Source organism: Phalacrocorax aristotelis, chromosome 1 (assembly GCF_949628215.1).
Source record: "Phalacrocorax aristotelis chromosome 1, bGulAri2.1, whole genome shotgun sequence".
NCBI classification, from domain to species: domain Eukaryota; kingdom Metazoa; phylum Chordata; class Aves; order Suliformes; family Phalacrocoracidae; genus Phalacrocorax; species Phalacrocorax aristotelis.
In genome coordinates, this window is record NC_134276.1 from 22213168 (window position 1) to 22234869 (window position 21702).

Genomic DNA, 21702 nt, shown 5'->3' on the forward strand with positions numbered 1-21702 from the left:
GGGTTGTACTTTAAAAGCACAGAGAGACTCCACAGTCAGCTGGGAGCTCCTGATGACCTGTAGACAAGGGGCAGCTGAGCAGCTATGGTGGGAGAGCTGTTTCTACCGCATACCCCACCCCCGACCTGGCTTAGCCTGAGGGGCATCTGACACGGTGGAAGCAATCCTCTGCTGAGCTGCACCACACAGCCACACCAGCAGGCTTATTCCAGCTGAAGGGGGTATCGAAAAGGGTCTGTTGAAGAAATGTTTTTGAAGGCGGATTTTCTTCATCTTTAGAATGAATGTGAGTGAAGAAAACCAGACAAGAAACACCATATAACAAAATTATTCAGAAAAGGTCATTTATAAAACATGTAGCATTTATAGGTATACACTTCTTTATAGAAATTAAAGACTTTGAGGTGAGGGCTATCCTCTCCTTGCTTGCTGGACATACCCTACACCTTTTTTGGGCTGCTTACTGATGGTCACCATCACAGACTGCTTGTCCAGCTCCCAGCATTGGCTCCATCACTGACTTGTGCTGTGATCCTCAGGAAGCCATTGCTTTGCTTCATTATTTCAGCTGAGGATGCCTTCTCCAGTGGCCCACAGGCACGACAGTCCTGTCCCAGCCTCCCTCCCTACAAGCGCTGGAGCCACCAGGACACCGCTGCAGCAGCAATAAATACAAACTAGGAGGCTGATTCTCTCCAGTGTTTACACCAGGCAGATGCTCTCAGTTCCCCCGTAGACTGCAGTATATGGCACAGAATGAATAAAAATCCTAGGATTCACTGAGTATGAATTAGTGATGGAAGTGACAGCTAGCAAACCACCTTGTCCCTCGTTTTGACAGAAGCCCCTGACTTTTGTGGTGTCTTGAGGCTTCCTCATGTACTGAACAGGAGCACAGAGTATAGGGTGACAGGACAGAGGTGTCTGAAAATCTCTGCAGGAATTTTTCACTTCATGCTTCATTTCTAAGCTGCTTCAGTGACTCCAGAGACTCAGAGGCAGCCCTCTCAGGGTAGTACCCTGGGTATGCTCAGTTTTAAGCCAGTTTACCCATTTTCTGCTGAAGTTGTTTAGCTTTTTTTTGTTTTGTTTTGTTTAGCATTCTCTACAGCTATGTTTCTACTATCACATATACTACAGTGTATATATAATTCTTAGGCCTCAAAGACGCTACATCTAGTAGGTCTAAAAGCTACTAAAACTAGTAGGTCTTCCTAATGATAAGCAGTGAGTGTAAATTGCAGAAGGTGAATTGTAAGACTTTGGCTGGCACAATGCCTGCATCTAGACCCAGGCTGGTGATGGAAGAAAGTCAGCAGGCTTTTATAAAGCCATAGATATTAATCATGCCAGGGTCTAGAATTTAATGATGAGTACAGGGAGGCCCAGAGTAATAACAGGTTCCTAGGGGAGACAGGCTTACTACCTGAACAGTTATTTCAAACACCAGAGTTTCTTCTTACATGGTTAGGTTTGCTACTGCACAGATAAACTCTTGAATGTGTTACAGTATCAGGAAATAGAAGAGATACTGTTTGCTGGATTACAAAATCAATTGGCTCATTAAAGAAGACATAAGTAATGTCACATCTCTGCTGATACCTTAGGATCTGCTTAGGGAACCACTGGTACTAAAAAAAGGGGAACAGCTAAAAACAGAAAAAAATCAGAACAAGAAATGGGGGATTAAAGAATCCCTCTTATTATCCATATGAACCTTCCTACTGTAACACGTAGCAGTGGGAGGCATCTACTCATACAGGTACAGGGGAAAAGCATCTGGATTTCTACTGTTTGCCACTTGTTTGCATTTGACTCCCAGCAGATCCATGTCCTCTAATACTGCATATTTCCTTCTTCCCTCTCCAGCCCGTGCAGCAGCAGCTAGGACCTCTTCAGGGCCATTTGATTTATTATTCTCCCTCTGTTTTCCCAGGTCAGACAATTTTCCACATCCTTTTCTGCAAACCAAACTCTCCCCAGCTGCAGAGGCATCAAGAGCATAAATGTGCAGTTCAGCATGTCTGGAACCTGAGTGTCCCTCATTCTCAGACAGCAGAAACTTGGGGTTATCTCAGGGAAAAGGTTCTTAAAGGAATCTGAGAAATGAGATATATGGAAGGAAGAATAAGGAGTAGCAAGTAGAAGATGAGGGATAAAGTGGTTTCCTATACTATGTCAGACTGTCATCTTTGCACAGGCTTCACACTCACCAGAAACTGCCTGATTAACACATGAAAAACTGTCACTGGGAAAACCTGGTATCAGTGTCACGTACATATAGCAAAGATCATCATGACTGGGAGATGCACATGTCCCTGTAAAGTATGCCTCCTGTCTGCTGGGAGATAATAAACTGTTATTAGTTTGTTTTATTGGCTGAAGAGCTGCAGTAATGGGACGTGTATGCTGAGCAGAACAAGACCTGCTTCTCAAAATAGAGACCTGGACTTTCTTTTCAGAATATTATGTCTGAACCCTGCAAACTTACAGAATTTGGAAGTGCTTGGCAAAGAACCGTGCAATTTAAGTAACCAAAATGTCCTCTAAATCTCCAAGAAATCACACCAAACAAGAGCTGAGGTACAGATTCTCGAACACATAAACAATCATGTTCTTCTACAGCATAAATGTGGAGGAAAGAAAAAACAGCCACTGACTTTTCATGTATTTAAACACTGGTCCAGTCTAGCCAAGATGGGAAGAAGTCCCGTTTCACAAACCTGGAAGGTGGTGTATTAGACCAGAGACCTGCTAGTGAAGACTTCACAAGGAGGAATACTTCTTTTTCTCACTGATAATAACTTTTCAGCCAAGTTCAACAACACACCTTGGCATGTGAAAGGAATCCTGGGGCTACTGTGAGGTTTTCTTTTATCACTCAGCCCCAGTGTCGCTTCCAGGTGCAATTCTATAGAAAAAAAAAATGTTCAGCAAAAAATAGATATTTAGGTTGAGTAAACCAGTCATGGGGTTTCTAAAATCAAGTAAAGAATCTAAGCTGAGAAAGAATGACGTTATAGTATTTTGTTCAAGATTTTTGTAGGGTTTTGTTGTTGAAACAGCTTTTCTGTATAAATGGCTGTTACAAAGAGCAAAATAGGAAAATGAGTTCAACCCAAAAGAAAATTATTGAACGTTTTCCAGTTCTGCCAACAGACTGAAAAAATCCATTGTCTGCGTACAGTCTCTGTGTTATCCAACTGTTCTTCCCAATGCAAAACAAAAGGATTACAGAGAAATGAGGAAGCAACTGACAAACTGAAAAGGGAAAAATATCCATCATTTGTCTTAAAGCTAAATGCAAATTAAAAATGCAGGCAGTGCATGTAGTCCCCCAAGGGACAGATTTACTTCTAGTTAATAATATGTTAGTGCCCAATCCCTCTGCATTAAAAAAAAAAAGAGTCTAGATTAATTCTGCTGTCACATTGTAGCAAGAACCTCTAAGAATTAACCCAGTCCAATCCCAGATTTACTTGCACTGTAATTACTGGAAATGTGGAGAGTTTATTTTCTTCCATCTACTGAACTGAAAAGAGAAACATTAAAAAAAATATCCCATAAGTATGTTTTTTCACATGGATATACAGCCATTCACTTTCTTCTTTGGATGTTCGCAATATCCCAAACATAATTAAAATTTCTTTTTTATTTCTAATTTTGCTAGTTATGTATTTCTTCTTCAAAAAATAAAGGAAAATAAAATCCTGGCTGTGCAGTCCCAGCAGACCTGATGGACAGTAGTACCACAGGTCTTGCCCACAACCTTTGATTAAAAACCCAAAGAAAAGCGTGAGCAGATTACAGGGACGATGGGGAATACTGGGTCAGAATGTGTTTTTCAAACAGGTGAGAATGATTTTTGGAGGATGAGGACATTTTTAGTAGCGGTAAGCATCCAAAAATTTTTTCATCTCATTGGGGATGCCTGAGTTTTTTCCTCAGCCTTGTACTATGTCGCACCTGTCCATTGACTTCAGTAGAAATACTTCTGATTAGTGTTAGTGGACATAAAAGTCAGAATCAGCCCTTAATTAAAGATTCAGCCTCCCTAAATAGGATACCTAGAGAAATGTGATCATATTACTTGTGCTTTTTTTGGAATAAGAAATATGTCTCAAATTTACCATCAAGGCTATTGCTAGATTCAGCTGCTGCAGAAAAATTTAAAAATCCTTTTATTATAATTACTGCTAGATACATTATTAGTTTGATTTCAGGAGTGCTTTGTCTCATTTTCTTTCTTTCCCCTCATTTCACTGGTATAAAACCAGCCAGCCCCTGGGTGGAATAACAGCTGGGGTGGTTGGGTGCCAGTACCGTGGTAGCACATGGAAGTCTTCAGTCTCAGGTAACAGGACTCAGAGGCCAAATGAGAAAGAAGGAAAAGAAACTTGAGCACGTGTGAGCACAAGCTGCGAAGGAATTAGTGAAAAGCTTTGGAAGTAAATCTGGGCCTTGGAACGTGGTGAGAGAGGAGGGAAATGGTTGTGATTTTTATTATGACAGGTTTCCAAAACTAATGACAATTCACTGTCAGGATTTTTTTCAGGAGCCCCAAAACTGCAACTACTCCTATATGAGCTGTTCCTAAGCAAGTAGACACTATATATTTTATATTCAAAACAGGGTATATCTCGGTAGCTTCCAAAAGGGTTGAATATAAGAAGCTATACAAAACTAGGCCATGCCTTGCAAACCTGTAAGAACCACCTGTTTCCATCTGTTTCAAACCAAAGGGTAGGTTTTGTCTCCTCATGCTGTAACCAGCTGCAGGATAAACAGCTACATCTCACCAAGTTAGCTTAAATCCCCTTTTTCTAATGTGGCAAAAGATAGGTATTCTTAGGGTGCAATTTATTTGACCTGTTTTGCTTGTCAGCTTAAGCTTGCATGAGGTAAATCTTATCCTAAAAGCTCTGAGCCCAAGTTAAACATTCAGAGGAAAACACCTATGTTTGCTCAGATCACCACCTCTCCAAATGGTTCAACATTCATGGACTTTAAGTCGTTTCCTCCCTTTCTCAAAAATATCCGCCAACATTTTCAGCTTTCCGTTCTTCCATTTGGAGAAAACATTGTTACATAGAAATAAAACGTTTGCCATCATCTCTAATGCAAGCATGTGTGTTGCTCCATGTCTGTGCACATGGCAATGCCTATTTCTTGCACCAGAAGAGCTACTAAGATGGTCGGGAGTTTGCAGGTCTGGGACTCTGGTCAAAGTTACACTGTTGGAAAGGCTTGGTGCAGCCTGGATTTTGGTTGATTCAGTCCCTCAGAGCTGAGTTTCTAAAGAAATCTGACCCTGCTTGTTCTTTCTAAAAATGATGCCTTGATACACATCAGTGAACTTGTTAGTTGGAGACAGTCATAGGGATGCTGGTAGTTTGTATGCGATTCATTTCCCACATCCACTTTCACTGATCTCTTTTCAATACTGGTCTCTGACACCCTGCTCTCACTAAAGAGCATTGTGTGGTACATGCAATACACATAGCACCAGAGGTTTTTTTCCAAAGGGCTATTTTTGACAAGAGCTGTTGCTCTGACAGCAGATCGCTCGATCAATTCAAACTGAATGTCAGCTAAAGGACAGCTTTTCAGTTTTCTCTTTTTCATTTTTTTTATCAGTAAGAAAAATGAAGCAGTGGGTGTTGATTTGTGTCAGTTTTACTAAAATATCTAAAGAGTACAGTTCAGTTTAAGAATAGATTAGTACCAAGAGGAATAATCACTGGGACTTCCACTCCTGCTCTTCTTGCTCGGACAAAACAGGTTTCCGGAGAAGCACCATTTGCACAAGCAGCATGTAAGGACATAGGATCTGGCCCGAGGAGTTGGCTGGTAGGGTACCCGGGATGCAGAGCAAGCACCTCCCAGCCCCTTGGCACCTGGAGGGCTTTTTTCAGTGGTGTTCCCCCACACAATAGCTGGATTCAGCATCTACTGAGGACAACTGCAAAACTCCCACCAAGCTCCACAGTGCTGGATCGGGGCCAGGGGCGAGCAAACTGGAAACCAGCAGCACAGGTTTGCCTGGTGTCACCAGCTGGTTGGGGAAAGCCCATTTCTCTTGACTCCTGGCCAAGGTATATTACCCCCTGCTTCCAGCAAAACCCAATGGGAAACCATGCACGAATTCAAAAAAATCTTTATGCATCGAATGGGACAGTCCAGATCATCCAGTCCTTTTTGTGCAGTTTTTTCCATGGAGCTTCACAAAAATAGGCTGACAGGTGGTTACAGAGCTTTGCCTGAACTCATGGATTACCAGGCCAGAAGGAAGCATCCTGCGACTGTCAGATCTACAGTCCTGGAAGACACAAGTTGGAGAAAATGACCTGATTTTTTTCAAAAACACATGCCTATGGCTGGTCTCTCTTTTTACTTGTTCCTTTCATGACACAGATGCACACACATATGTACATATCTAAAAGACAGAAGTCCCAAAACATTTTTTCAGAGACATTCTCCCCTTTTCACACTCTGGTCTTACTTAAACATGCCTAAGTGTTTACTGTCTCTCAAAATAACTCCCTATGTTAGTTTTTTGAAGTGCAATTGTATGTATGAAATAGTAAAGGGGGTAAATGGACAACAAACTTCATCCTTCACTAGCACTTATCTCAGATCAATTGATAATCCTTTGTCAGGCTGATTGCTGTCAAAACCAGGACAAGCAAAGGCATTTTTCATTCCCACCATTGCAGCTGTTGTCTTTTTCTGTTAGCCCAATTAAGCAAAGTGAAAAGGAGTAGCACTATATCAGAGCCAGTTTGCCTTAGGATATAAATTGTCGTCTTGTATTTGTCCATGGCCAACACTGTAAGAATAACAAAGCAATGCCATAAAACTCAACCACTGTGCTGAAACACAAAGGAACCATTTTTTCCCCTCCAACCGAATGTGGCATCCAGCCATGATGCCCCATAACAGGCGCCAGCCCTCCCTCAGCCCCGCAGACAGCAGGGTTGTGCACGGCCACCCTGTGTTGCCTGCAACCAGCCCCATGCCTGTGCTTCCAGGGGACAGGGCTCGGCATCAGTCAGTCTGAGCCAAGCAGAATCAGAATCCTTCCCCCCACCACTCCGGAGCTGAGGGGTTTTGATGGGTACCATCATGAAAGCTGTTTTCCCTCCTCCATGCTCCTCCACACTTGGCAGGAGAGAACTCTACACCTTTCAGCTTGGAAAACAAGAGGGAATCAGTAATTTTCTCTGGTACCATTAGCCAAAGCCCTCCTGGAAATGAGCTGACGCTATTGTTGTAGAAGTGTAGCTGACTTCTGGCAATAAATGCCAAAGTAGTGCATCACCCTTGTGGCTTGTTGTCTACATGGCAGGACACCCTGTTGTGTGCTGGATTGTCACATGTAATCTATGCAAATGCAGTCATTAGCTTTAGCAGATGTTTTTTTATTGTGCTACTTCAAAACTGAAATGGGATCAGCAGGGATTTTTGTTTTCTTACCTAGATTTTGAGGAACAGAATAAATTGCAAGAATCCCTTGTTAATGTGAATGCACCCTTCCTTGTACATAAGGCTGTGCACCTACTTCCACTCTACATAAAAACATTTTACTTACTGCTTTTCATTTTCTTGATCTAAATTTTAACAAAAAAAATCCTTGTAACAGCCTTAGGAAAGTAGGTTTGTGTTTATTGTCTGTCAGTGACACATGGAGACAGACAAATTAAGACAAACTTTATCGAGGTATCAAAGAGGAGAATCAATCTAAGCAGCAGATTTAAGATCTTCATTCCTGGTCTTTGCTACCGGGCAGTTCCCCTCATTACAATATGCCCTTTTTGCCTTTCTTAAGCTCTTTCATCTCAGTTAGGTGCCTATGATAGATATCAGAGCAGCAGACAAGGTAGTTTTGATTAAGCCACTTGGTTCGGGGTGTGAGAGGGTTTAATGGCATGAATGCGGGCCATTTTGTGCCTGCCATCCCATCAGCAGGCAGAACCCTGTGCAGGGAGCAGATATAACGTCAACGTCCCATCCTTGAACTGTGGTTGGGCCATGAGAGCTCCGGGGGCACAACCACAGTCTGACTGTGAGAGCTTGCAGTGGGAATTGAGACGGGAGTAGGGACCAAGGCAAGACCAGCATCAAAGGGGCAAGAAAGAGGGTGAAGCTGAACTAAGAGGATTTGCTGGGGGCTGTGCCAGGCAGCTGCTGGAGCAGCCATATGGCTGCAGGCAGTGCTGGGCACCACCAGCCTCCACTGCCCCCGTGATCGTACAAGCAGCTTCTCAGTGGCACAGCAGTGGCCCTCCTGGGGTGGCACTGGGCTTTCCACCTGCCTTCCCTACGCTCTGCAGCTGCTTGCCCAGGGTTGCAGAGCCTCAGCAAGGTGTGGGGAGAGGGCATGAAGGGCTTGGGAGTGGCAGACGAGGGGAGAAGAGAGCAGAGGGCTCGAGCAGCCCAGCAGAGCTCTGCACCCCACAGCCCTCCCCATCAGTCCCTGAGCACAAGCCCCACCACCTGTGGGCGCAGAAAAGGGCATTAGGCTGTGCTATGGTAATTAAGTGTGGATTGTGCATGTATCTCCTGGATGTTTAAATCTGATCAGTTTAATTGAGTTTTAATTAAAGCTGCTCTGAATCAGCTTAAATCTGTGCTGCTTCAGTTCTCTACAAAGATTTTAACTGCAGAGGTAGGATGCTATCTCAAGAGGCAGGAAGGTTTGAGCTCGTTAATTGTTAGAGGCATGTGAAAACCTAAATATGCTGACCCAAATCCAGGTCTCAGAAAAGGCTCAACTCAGTGTCCTTGGAAATCAGTGAGCCCAGCTGCTCCAGGAATGGAGTCCCACAGGGACTAGAGACATTCAGCCTTACAACTCTCTGTCCCAACTGCAAGGTACACTTTCCCTCTCTGTTTTCTCCAATGTAAATAAATAGTTTTGTGTATCCTAAAGAAAATCTACCCTACCAAAATACTCCATTGCACAAATAAAAGGGAAAGGGTAATAAAAAGACAAAATCACCTCAATTAGTTCCCTTACTGAACAATTGGAAAGCACTTAGTGATAGGAAGGTATTCAAAATTAGATAGAGTAAAACACAGTAGCATAGAGCACTAATGTAAATTTGGTGTGACTCCAGCATCTGACTTGATTTTTGCACTGCAAATACGGTGAAGCATTTTAAGGGAATGATGCTTTTCTATTAATCATTTATAGTATTGAGAGAGTATTTCTTGTAAGAGCCTTTTTTCTTTTTGTACACTGAACGTTATGGATGTTCAATTATAATAACGCATTGCAAACTATTTGCTTCTAGCTAGGGAGAAAGTTTCCCAGAGAAGTTTCTCTTGACATCAAAAGTGAAAAGTCATTTACACTAAGGAAGTACATTAACGTGCTACCGGTTAAGAGAGTATAGTATTCTCAAGAGGTTTCTGGAAATTTTAAGTATCTTAGCATCAGATAGTAAATTATTATCTTGTAATTAGGTGTTTGTGCATAGTTTGTCATGTTTCTTTTATACTTAGAACTAAAGAGAAAAAGAATGACACAAGATACTCTTAAAATGGCAGGAAGTAATAATCACACACTTCCATCCACCTTCATTTCACACTGGTAACATGTTTGTCACTCGCCTTGTTTGAAAGAGAGAAGACTAGAGCATGCCACTGTGAATCTCTGTTGAGTTTGTTTCTTTTTACTGAGGGTTTCCTGCTATAAGCTATAGCGGGACAATCAAACTACTGGGCTAAATTACAAAGGCAGGGCTTTAAAATGTAGCTATTTTTATACCATATCTGTAACACCAGGATCAAGCAGAACCCTGGGGACCTGGTTGTGTAAGACAGTGCTATCAGAGGTGTAGAAAGCTTCACTTGCTGGTAATTTACATCAACACATTTTTCAAGTGAGAAGTACAAATCTAGACAATGTATAAACCATAACTTGAGTGCCTACATTTGCATTTAAGCATCTTAATAAACAACTAAATGAAAGCACCAAAAATCAAAGTCATAATACAAAAATACCAGCTGACTTAACTCGGAGCTCAGCCAGACCCAGCAAAACCTGAGCCAAAGACCAAGCAGAGCAGCAAGGCTACACATTTTGATGTGGGGATGGTGTGGAGAGAGCAGCTGGATGCACTGTGGCCAGCCCTGGGTTGACTCAGGAGATGGTTCCCAAAATCCTGGTTCCCCACTGCTCCCATTTCTCATGGCTGGAGACCCCTGCGGAACACCAAGGAGATCCTTCTTGCACAGAGTCTGGGAAATATAGGGTTGGAGGTGCCACATGGAGCCAGGAGAGGATTTCCCTTTCCTGTAGGTCCCATGAGGGCTGCAGGACAAACAAATGCCTCTAATCCCAGCCCCTCAGCCCCCTCCAAGGGAAGATGAGCCCCTCCAGGGGAAGCAGCCAAGGGAAAAGGACAGCTGTAGACAGCATGGAGGGAGATGCCAAATGCATCCTTCCTAGTAAGGCACATTGTGCCCAAGTCACACACAATGCCTCTGGAAGCCTCCTGGGCTGTGTTTGATACACCTCACACTTATCAGTTTTGGGTCTTTGCCCCAGGCTGATACTTTCTGTCAGGAACAAAGACGAAGAATGGGTTTATCTCACACATTAAAAAGATTGGAAATTACTTAATTATAGAAAGTACTGACCTCATACATATCACATCATTTTTTCCCTTAATGTGTGCAAAGACATCAGTATTAGAGATATACAGGCTCCATATAGTAAACAGTGATTGTTGAAAAGGTGTTTTTCCTGTCTCTGTGCTCACTTAAGCAGTTTTCTTTAAAAACTCAACTAGGAATTTCCTAAAGAGACTAAAACTACCAGACCAGTTTAATCCCTGCTTGCTTTATCTGCATTTCTAAATCTCAAAATGATTTAATTAGTAACCAGTATTACAGCACATGTGTATTACTGTCCTATTAAGGCAACAGTTTTTTTAGCTGGACTAAAAAAAAAATAAATTGCAAAACTCTTTTGCTGTGGCCCAGTCCCCAGCCATTTGGCTGGACAACTGTGAGCTCGTGTGTTTGTGAAACAGTCTTATTTTCGATCACATTTCTTGCACTTTTGCACCAGGGAACAGCAGTCTTTTAAAACTCTTTCTGTTGTTCCTCTAGTACACAAAGAGTACACAAACAGAACCACTGTTAGCAAAACAGAAATGGGTGGGGTTTTTTTTCTTTTTTCATAGATTTATGAATAACTTGAACCCTGGGAGAGAAACAGTAATCTCTCCTGACATCTTGCAAAACACAAGGAGCTGGTGTATGCTGGGGTTGGTCTGTGTGAGTGGATGCAGCCCCACACTCCCGGAGGCTCTGCAGGACCCACTTTGCCATCAACATTTTTACTTTTGCTAATCTTAGTCACTAATCCTATTTGCAGGAAATGACACAATATTTAGTCTGTTCTTCTATGGGGAGAAACAACTCTCACATTTAGCACAATATCTTTTCAAATTTTTTTCCACATTCTCCTTGAAAGCTGAACAAAGCCATAGATTTTAGTAGGAAAGATAACCACAGTAGTCGTCTTCCCCATTTCAGTTTCAGAATGGTCACTAGTCACCGTGGAATGGCTACACATACATCAAGGGCACCGGTTTATGCTAGTCTTACTGGAGTCACTGCAAAGGAACATTTGTGACTGATTCTGCAAAATTTTGCTATTGAAAATAAAAAATGCAGAATCTCTGCTTAATTAGGAAGGTACCTGATCATAGGAGTCATGCAAAGTGGGGCCAGAGTGGTGTTGGCCTTGTAGTCCACTGGGGAGCTGGAGGTAGCAAAGAAGGTCCTGGGGAGACAAAGCTCAGTCAATGTTACTCATGAGACCTCCATGGGCTCCGGTGGCTCTACACCAAACTGAGATGAGAGAGCAGGTGGACTAAGAAATTAAGATTTTTTTTTAAAAGCAGCAAAGGATGAGGGCAGAAAAATGATAAGGCCATGCCATCCAGAAAATACAGTATGCAGAAATAACACTTTGTCGTCTGTCTCTAACATACATCAGACTTCAGTTCAGCTGGGAAGTACTCTGGGCTGCTGTACCACAAGCTGACACAGGCTGATACACGCACAAGCAATGCCCCAGGAGGCCAGATCATAGGTGCAAGGAGACTCCACCCAAGCCCCAGCGCCTGCACTTTTGTGATGGTGCCAGCATATCAGTTGTACTGAAAAGCAACCTACTGCAAAGCAAATCTGGAAACACAGCTGGAGCGTAGGCAACGCAGACAGGCAGAGCAGCCAGCAGTCCATAATAACATTTTGAAGGCAGGAACAGCCATGGGTGCTGCAACAGAAAGCCAGCCCCAAACCTGGCTGCTCCAGAGTTGTCTCACTGGCGCTAACACAGGTGTGACCTGGTGGGACTGATGAGGAGTGAACCCTCACAGATGTTCATGTAGGCACCATCCTCTGCTGCTTTCCAGACAGAGGAGGCACCTGGCTGCTATAGCTGGAGCAGGAGGAGAACACCCCTCAGGCTACTTTGTCCCATGAGAAGTGACTGAGACCCTCACTCCACACTGGTTTCTATGCATGGTTGAAAAGCAAGGACATTAAATATCCCTGAACCTGCAGGTAGTGTTTCATGAAGAGAAGAGGAAGGAAGAAAACACTCATGCCTTTCTCTTTTGTCCTTGCCTTGCCTTGCAGGCAAGGGCGAATGAATCTGGCCAGAATAGTTGTTTTGTAACTGAATTAACCTTGTAAAAAATACCTGCTTTTGCATGAACTAAGACTACTTGAGTGCTCTCTAGCCCCCAAAATGCTCCTGGGTTTACCTGCCTGGCATCCGTATTACCATGTCTGACTACAAAGGCATCCTTACTGATGTGAGCTAGTTCAACTCACCAGTTACTGATCGTCTGGCCCTTCTCTAGTTTCCTTTTGCTGCTAAGAGGCAACACCATTAAGAGAGGAATCTGGCAGTGTGGGAAGTGGCTGAGCTTCAAAAGACGTCCCAGGTAAAGCCCCTTCATCTGATTTCTGTTTCTGATCGCTTCCTTACTTATGGCCATCTCTCAGCTGTGTCCTTTGAAAATTCCTTGACGGAAAAATAGGCAATGTAAAATTAGAGTAATCCTTGATACTCTTCAAAGGTAGAGTGTAACACAGGTGGTTTGTTCACTTTTCTTCCCACACACGCAGGTGAAGAGACATTGTGTTCAACATTATTTTCAAACACAGACGCTTCATATTCTTGTCCTCAAAAGTAGTGCATACCTTTATTTCTTTATTTCTTTGAGGCAGTAAAGGAAAAACAGGAAAGGACAAGGGTTTTTTTGAGGACCACCTCCAGGAGTGGAGGATAAAATGCAGTGCCCAAAATGGGCCAGATATAAAAAAGGAACGAAAGCAAGAGAACACCAGAAGTAACAGGGAAAGGGCATGGGAGAACAACCTTGTGTGCAACAGAAATCTGACTAATGGCTGGGCCTGATGAAAGGCACAGACATTAAACAGATGGGCTGGAAAGCCAAGCAAAATGTCAAAACGGCTGCAGTGCTGCATCGTGAGACAGTCCCCCAGTACCTGGGACGACTAAAAGGAGAGAGCAGGGAACTCTGTAACCAAAGCCAGCAGCTTCTCCAGCACTCATGCTGATGAGAAAAAGATCACCCCCATGCCTGTACTGCAAAGGCAGCCACACCCTTTCTCTCTGGAGCTGGAAAGGGCATCAGAAACCCTTTGAAATTAAATAGCTAATAAGTAACACACACACACACACACAAACTCACATATCCCTTGCTTGAGGACATGATTGATTCAATGGCCATGTGTGATTTGAGTAACTGCAGAATTCAGAGAGACAAACCAATATGTCTGTGACAGACAGTTTCATTAAAAAATTAAGAAATACCAAATTGCTAGGTTTTCTAAGTGGTGAAGACTTGGAGAGTCAACAAGGAATTCACAAGAGCTCAGTGAAAAACAAAACCTCAAACCCAAGAGCTGCCAGCTGACAAGAGCAGCCTGGAATTATTTTTCTTAATTAGTTAAATTTGTGATTTCACTTCCCCCAGGGTGGTTTCTTGTATGTTTACAAAGTAACTTCCTTAAATCCTTAAATCTTGACGGAACAGCTGAATGTCAAGACTCTCAATTTATGTTACTTTTTCTTTCACTGGTTTTGTGGAGGAACACAGGCACATCATTTCAATATTCAGGTTTCTGCTTCTCCAGGTATTCAACAGATTAGTAATAAGGTGAATGAATGTTTTTATGGTAATTTCGGTTCCTTAAATTGATTATGTCGTGCAAGTGGAAAAATAATTAGTTTGAGACCACCTGGTACCCACAAAACTCACTGCAATTGTGGCTGCCGAAAGTCATTAGTTTTTCTTTACTACAGAATTTGTAGGTATTGAGACCTTTTTTCTTGCCGTTATTGGTTTCACCTGTGTGAGAGCTGTAAGAGGCTGTGGCTGTTTCTTGCTTTCCAAGTACAGAAATACACTCTGTTCCAGCACAACAATTTTTATATTTCTGTCAAATGGTGTAAGGCTGTGCCCATTTGTCCTCAATTATGTGCTTAATTAGGTCTACAATATTCCATAATTAATATCTTAAGATCTGAAATGGAGATTAGTTCTTGTTAGGATTCTCAGCTTACTCATTTCTTTTTACTACATGAAAAAGCCAATGCATTTATTTCAGATATTCTGTTAACTCTTCCTGCTGTTAGCCAAGTCCAAATATTCCTTCCAATCAATACGTACTAAAAAAGTTTGGCAATCAAAAAACAAAGGCCGCTAACAGCATTCTGAGATTCTTTCTAGCCAGGCTCACACCTATAAAATTTCTTCTGCCAGCACGTCTCCTGCATGCCCTTCACTCCCACTGAAGCAAAAGAAAAAACAGCCTGCATGATCGCTCTGCTGCAAATTTTTCCTTTTCCACCCCAGCTCCCAGCCTGAATGTGCTTTGTTTGGGCTGCTGCTTTGATGTTGCATCAGGCAGCTTTGAAACAATAACTTGAAGATGGCATTAAAGGCAGTCAAGGGTAAAACATCCAGCTGCTACTGTGCAATTGTGCAAACACATGCCATGGCTTTGCAGGGAAGCTGGAGACGGCTACGTAAGCCCCCAAATTTGAGACCACAGGCTGCCTGGCTGCCTCTCGCAAAGAGCTCTGTAAAAGCTGAGCAGGAGCAAAGCTCCGTCCTCCCATTTTGAACCATTCACTACTTCAAGTGCAAAGAGGATGGATGCAGTCCTGCCAGAGCTGTGGTCATATGTTGTTTTTGAACAATGGAGCATTGGGGGGGGGGGGGGGGGGAAGTTGTTTGTGTGTGCGCATCTGTCAATAAGGGAGCTTAGGTTGGGGATGAGACAGAAGTGCTGGAGAGGTACTCAGGGAGATTAACTGTAGCAGATTTATAGGTGAAATCTGGTAAGTGTTGATGCAAAAGGTTGTGGGGGAGATTTTCAAAAGCACATGTGGGAGGAGACTGCTTGCATACTATTGATTTTCTATTTTGGTGCCTAGCTCTCATCACTATATGACAGTCTTGTGAAACACTGGAGCTCCTGGAGATAGCGGAAGATGCCCATGAAGCAAGCAGATTGATGAGTCAATACTGACACCACCATCCACTGCAGAAAGGGAGGGGAGGGGAACCATGGGCAAGACACCCCCATTCTCCCCATTACAGCAAAGTGAATGCAATGCATTAGTCCCTATTCCCCACAACTTTTTCAAATAAGTGGTAGCTCAGGTGGAGGTCAAAGAGGAGGTATATAATTTGAGAGCTGTTGGCATCGTTCCAGCTTTGCAAGCAGGAGTCATTGCTGCATCAGGGAGCACTAAGAGTGAGTTGCAGCCCCTGAGCCACTTTCTCTGTAATTAACCCATCCTCATCTGCAGACAATCCTTTCTTTTCCTCTTTTGTCCAGGCTTGGGTGATGGCACCCAAGCACCACCAGCAGAGACAGGGCTGCAGTGAGTGCCCACACACAGAGAGGGGAGAGGGATGTAAAAGCAGGAAGGGCTTTAGCAAAGCTCTGAACTAGGGGCACTATGGCTCTTGCCATAGCAGCAACTGCTGCTCCACCACTTTATTTTTCTGCTTTCAGGGAAAAAAAAAAAAGTAGGTCAGTATTTTATTTGCCAGAAGCAGAGATTAAGGATATTAGGAAAGGGCACAGTATAGTATAATCTGCTGATGAAAACACTGGAGATCCAACGTGCACTGGTTTATAAATGAATTGAATGAGAAATCTCACTTGCTAACATAAAAAAAAAGATTATGTTCAGATACTACATGAAGAAGAGACGTCAAGTCTGCTAGTGATAGAGGGAAATATGCATTAGAGGCTATTAAAGCAAAGATGCAAGGCTTCTGACTCTTGAAAAAACAGTAGACAAAGTAGAAGATTAGCTGTCACAGAGGTTGAAGAGTGCTGATCGAGTCCCTGTTTACTTTCCTTAAGACACCTCAGTTTCTAAAGCACCACATACCTACAAAGCCTCTTCAAGTTGGTGAGAGCTGTGGGTAACCAACAGCAGTTGGGATGACTAAACTAGTGCAGGGATCATCTGTAGGACCACTGGTGTAAATCCATAGCCACTAGGCACACACATTGTCACATGCAAAGGACTCAGGTGTTTTGCCATTAAATCTTCACATTCCGAGATGATAATTGTTCATGCTCCCCATTCAGGCATGGCCCATACAGCAACAAACAGGGAATATTATATCTAAAACAAGTCCAATTACAAACTATTGGCAAATTCTAGGAAGTTGAGAGAGCAGAAAAATTTAATAAGAAAAAAGAATGAAGACGTTCACTGAGGAACTTGAGGAGGTCATATGCACAAATTATAGAATGCAACAAGAATTTGTACACAACTCTCAAGTATAATTTATACATATAATTTGAAACTTTGAGGTTCTCTCTCCCTTAGAGTCCTCTCTTGTGACTGTCCGCATAGACTTGTCTCTACAAAAGCAAGGAGGCAGTAGCACTTGTTAAAAGCCACAAAGGTGTTCAGAAAACACCCCACCAACATTTCATTACTGGGACCTCTCCTGAGCAAGCATGTCAAATTGGATCTGAAGCTTTTGCAAGTGGTCAGAAGGCTGCAGGACAACCACACTCGTTTCTATTAGTGAAAAAGTAAGGATTTTAAGACCAGACATTATTAAAATGTGTAATGCCTTGGAAACAGACAACACCCCAAAGGAAGCGAGGACAGAGACTGGGAAAATTTATCATTATTTCAGGGTGTTTTTTTCACTATTGAGTAAGGGCTCCTGGAAAACAGCTAGCACTGCAGTTTCAGCCTGCATCCCTGTGCATGTTTCTGCCTAAATCCTCCCGCTATAGGTACAGGCTTGTTTGCCATGTAAACCCAAACCAGGGCTTTCACGCTGTCCAGGGCTCACCTACAGAGCAGTGAGGATCCAGGCCTGGTTCCCCAAAAACAGAGCCCCCTTGCCCTTCCCACAAACATGCAGAGAGTCCCAGGACATGGCAGTAGCAGCAAGGTTGGGGGCTGCCCCTATGCTCACACAGGTGGCTGCAGGAAGAGGAAAGGCAGAATAACACACACAGCTTCACTAAGGGAGCCAGGAAAGGCAGGGGCCAACCCAAGACACATCCTGGACACAGGCTTCGTATGTCACAGCAGAAGAGCCTGGAGCTGGTTTAGCCCCTGGGGGCCCAAGTTTCACACTTATCCTACAGAAGGGAAGAAAAGTTATTTCAGACATGATTCATCCTTCATAGTCAAGAGAAATATGAAGTGAGGTACGTCTAGAATAAGTTACAGGGATGGTTACCTATAAATATATCTTTTTCTCCATTGTCTACAAGAGAATCCAGAGGACTTTCAAATGCTGTTGCCTAATGTAAGCATATGGACAGAAGCACTTAAATATGTACTCCACAACCTTGTCCCCAGCACACTGTGCCACAGGAGCAAGCTGACTGAAGCCATCCTACAGATGGGCTAGGCAAGCTGCGGGAAGGCATGGTGGCAGGAGGCCAGGCCTGAGGACATTCAACATTACAACCCATCAGGAAGAGCTGGCAGCTCCCATTAACAGGATAATCAGAACTCAGAGTTTTAGTACCTTCTTTATCAAAAGCAGAGAAACCAGGCTCCTTGATGTTATTCATCTGATTCTGAACAGCTTTGTGGAAAACTTATTATTCTCATCCTCATTACCTACTGCTTAATTTTGCACTTTCCACTTTCTCCAAGGTGTCTAGATATAAAAATTTTGATTCTTCTGTTTGCAAAGGAAAATGAATTCGTTAAAACTATGTATTGACCTTCCATTCGCTTTGGAATGTTGTTTTATGTGAAGTTCTTATTCTTCCTCAGTTTTGCCTCACAAGCTAATGGAAGAAAAAGATTTTATATCTTGTTTTTCACTGGTACATATCTTTAGCATTTTTTTTCTTGCCTGATAGATCTGCTGGAAGTGGTAATAATAGGGAATGCTACTATCTAGCTTCTGCAGAACTTACTTTCTCTCCTTTACAAGCTTTTTAAGACACAATGTTAAGATAAAAAAAAATACTGGCCATCGTAGATTAAAAACAACACTTTAGTGTAAAATATTCAGACTGTGCCAACATTGGGGACCTTCATCTGCCAGCTGTATGCTGCTGTTCTAATCATCTAGATATAATATTGCCATTCTGCAATTTGATAGAGATTTTAAGCAGTTTGGGAGGAACTGTTATTCATTGGAATATTAGTATCTCCTTCCTGGATTACTGTACATATTTTCCAGATAATACTATTAAAAAATAGAATTATCTATAGAACAAGCTTCAGGGCCCTCACTGAAGTTGGTCCATATAAATGCCAAATAAAATAAGACTAAATCTTTGACCTGAATACATTGCAATCTAAGCAAACCAAAGGGAGAACTGATAAAAAGAGGATATTATCTCAGTTTTCCACAGGCAAACAGTAGTAACAGAGATTAGAAGACTTATCTGATGTCAGAGAGAGCCTGCAGCAGACCCTGCCATCCAACACACATCTCCCAAAGTTCCAGATTTAACTATGAAGCCATCTTCCTACTTTCATACAATCATAAGAGGATATTAAAAAAAGCTAGAGAATTAACCCTCAGTTTATTACAGTCTGGAAATTACTGTAATACCTCTAAAATAAATCAAATATCTTTTTCACTAATCATGTATTTGTTAGTAATTTAACAATTTTTCCAGAGATCTGGGGTACAATATTTTTGCTTGCTCGGCCTAAAGAATCTGCCATATAGAAATATTTACAAATTACTTAATATGCTTTGGTGAAAGCAAGTCACATAATTCACATCATTGTCTTAGACTGGCCACATCATGTGCCACATAAAAAGGAAATATTGCTTTCTGTACCAATTGCTACATTATTCCACACTTACCTTGAAGTGAGTCTCCATCACAGAGACCAAACTTAATAGGTAACAAAATGTTGTCTTTGGTGTATAGCACAATTGTTGGCCATCGCACAGATGGTAATTTATATCTGTGTGTTTCAAATTGCATTTTGAGAGAGGAGGATTTCCTACATGCCCAAGGGAATAAGATCCTTACCTGTAACACAGCACATAAGGCTTCGTCACCAGTGAGGAGCACCTTAACGTAGTCAGCACTACAGACTGCTCTTCCGCTTCCCAGTTCAATGTATTTAACTACAGGTATTGCTTCTTGCCCTCAGACCTCACTATACCTATGGTATCATGACACATCTGGAACATGCCTTGGAAATAACAAGGATCCAACACCAGCATCACTGAGACCTTTGGGAAACACGTATGTATGGGGGAGCAATATGGCCTTGAGGACATCACAGGTTAAGCACACAAAGTGCATCTCCTTTCAGCATTGCAAGGCTCTGCAGAAACCTGCTCTTCAGTTCTAGGTTGGCTTTCCCAGTAACATACAGCAGAGACCACTTCAGAAACACTCCCCTTTTCAGAGCCGACTCATACATCCCTTTAGATTAGTCTCCTCTGGCCAGTTAGGCTCGAATGTCCATACTGTGGCTCAAAGGCTTCACCATATCCAAGCTAGTCTCACTGGAGCCCCTAAGCCCCAGGCAGTGGTCAGAGCACACGGCCAGGAAGTCAAAGATCAGAGTTTTACAGTCATCTTAGCCCAAGTATCCCTCTTATGCCCCTTTCCTTCTCTTTACTTCATGTACCTTGATTAATTATCTGGAGGCCAGTTTTGCTGCCTTGAGAGGATGGAAAGTACCATGGTGCTCCATGGCAAGCTTCAGTCATCATAGAGAGGCTCAAGGAGAAACTGAAGATGACAGAGGGCTGCTTTCTCATGTTTTCTGCTCCGCTGCAACCCTGCTCAGCCCAGCATGCAGCCTGAGTGCCAGGACAGTGCTGCCAGACAGGTGTCTGCCCAAACCCACCCAGGTCTGTGACAAAAAATGAAATGGGGACTCCCATTTCACATACAACTTTTCACCAGTTCATTAATAACTAAAAAGCAGGAAAGAGGCAGCAGGATTTAGCACCTGACTTCCTGGCATCTTTCACCAAGCACCAGCATGTCATGCTTGCAACCTCTAACCAGCTCCCAGCTCAGCACACCAATTTATTTGAATCCTGTTCTTCAGTTTCTCTTGCCAGCCAGGCAAACCCATCTCTGGGCTGCAGCCCAAGCCCTGCACCAGCAGGCTGAGGCATCAGTCTCTTGTGTATTTTTAGTGGCCTGTGAGTCCCCCAGCCCTCCACGAACAGCACAGTGTGTCCAGGTGCCTTGCAAGGCTCACCAGTGCTGCTCTGGAGGTCACTGCCATGAAGTGTTCCATCAAACAACCACTGCTGTATTGAACACTCTGGCACCTTGCTCCTTCACGAGCCCTTACTTTCTCAGGCATGTTTTTGAGCCACGCCAAATTCTAGACTTTTAATCCGCAAGAGCAGTGGGGACGTGACTTCACACATGACTGACTGGGTCAGCCAAGGCTCCCTGTGCAGTCAAATGACTGTAACAGGCATTTTCACCATGTGGTTCGCATGCCCTATTTCAGATGTGCACCTTAGCCTGAGGGCAGCTGTGCACCAGAAGCAGCTGTTCATCTGTGCAAGGAGCCAAGGGTGACCAGCTCAGAGGTGATGTCTGCACAGAAGTGGGCACATAAAGCTGGAGAAGAATCCCACCTGGTGCCATGAGACCTGGGTATGTGCCAGCAGCTTATGATTCCTCCTGCAGGTTTGCTGGAAAGATTTTAGTAATTTATATGGATACTGGCTCAAGTGGCCAGAGTAATTTCATCTCTATTTCCATTGCTTTTCTATGATTTACACTTTTGACATGTATTTCTGCATTGCCTCTGTTTTATTAGACTAGTGCTAGGATCTCCTAAGCAACTTTAAAATACTTTGCACCACTAACCTAACATTACTTGCTTGCTCAAGTTCTCATATGAAATTCACTTGTATTCCACACCCCTCTTCTAGCCAGTACAAATCTATTATTCTGGAAATGACTGAGAAATTCAGGATTGATTAACTACTCAGTCACCTCACCATTATTCTGCAGGTTTTTGGTCCTATTTGCAGTCTTACAGGACTTGATAAAAAAAAAAATAATCAGTGAGCATCTTCCCTAAGTTATACAGATGGCTTTCCCTGCCATATTTGTGGCTTTCAGCTTTAAATAATCTGTTTTTCAGAAATCAACTTATCCAACTAAAGTCTGATAAAA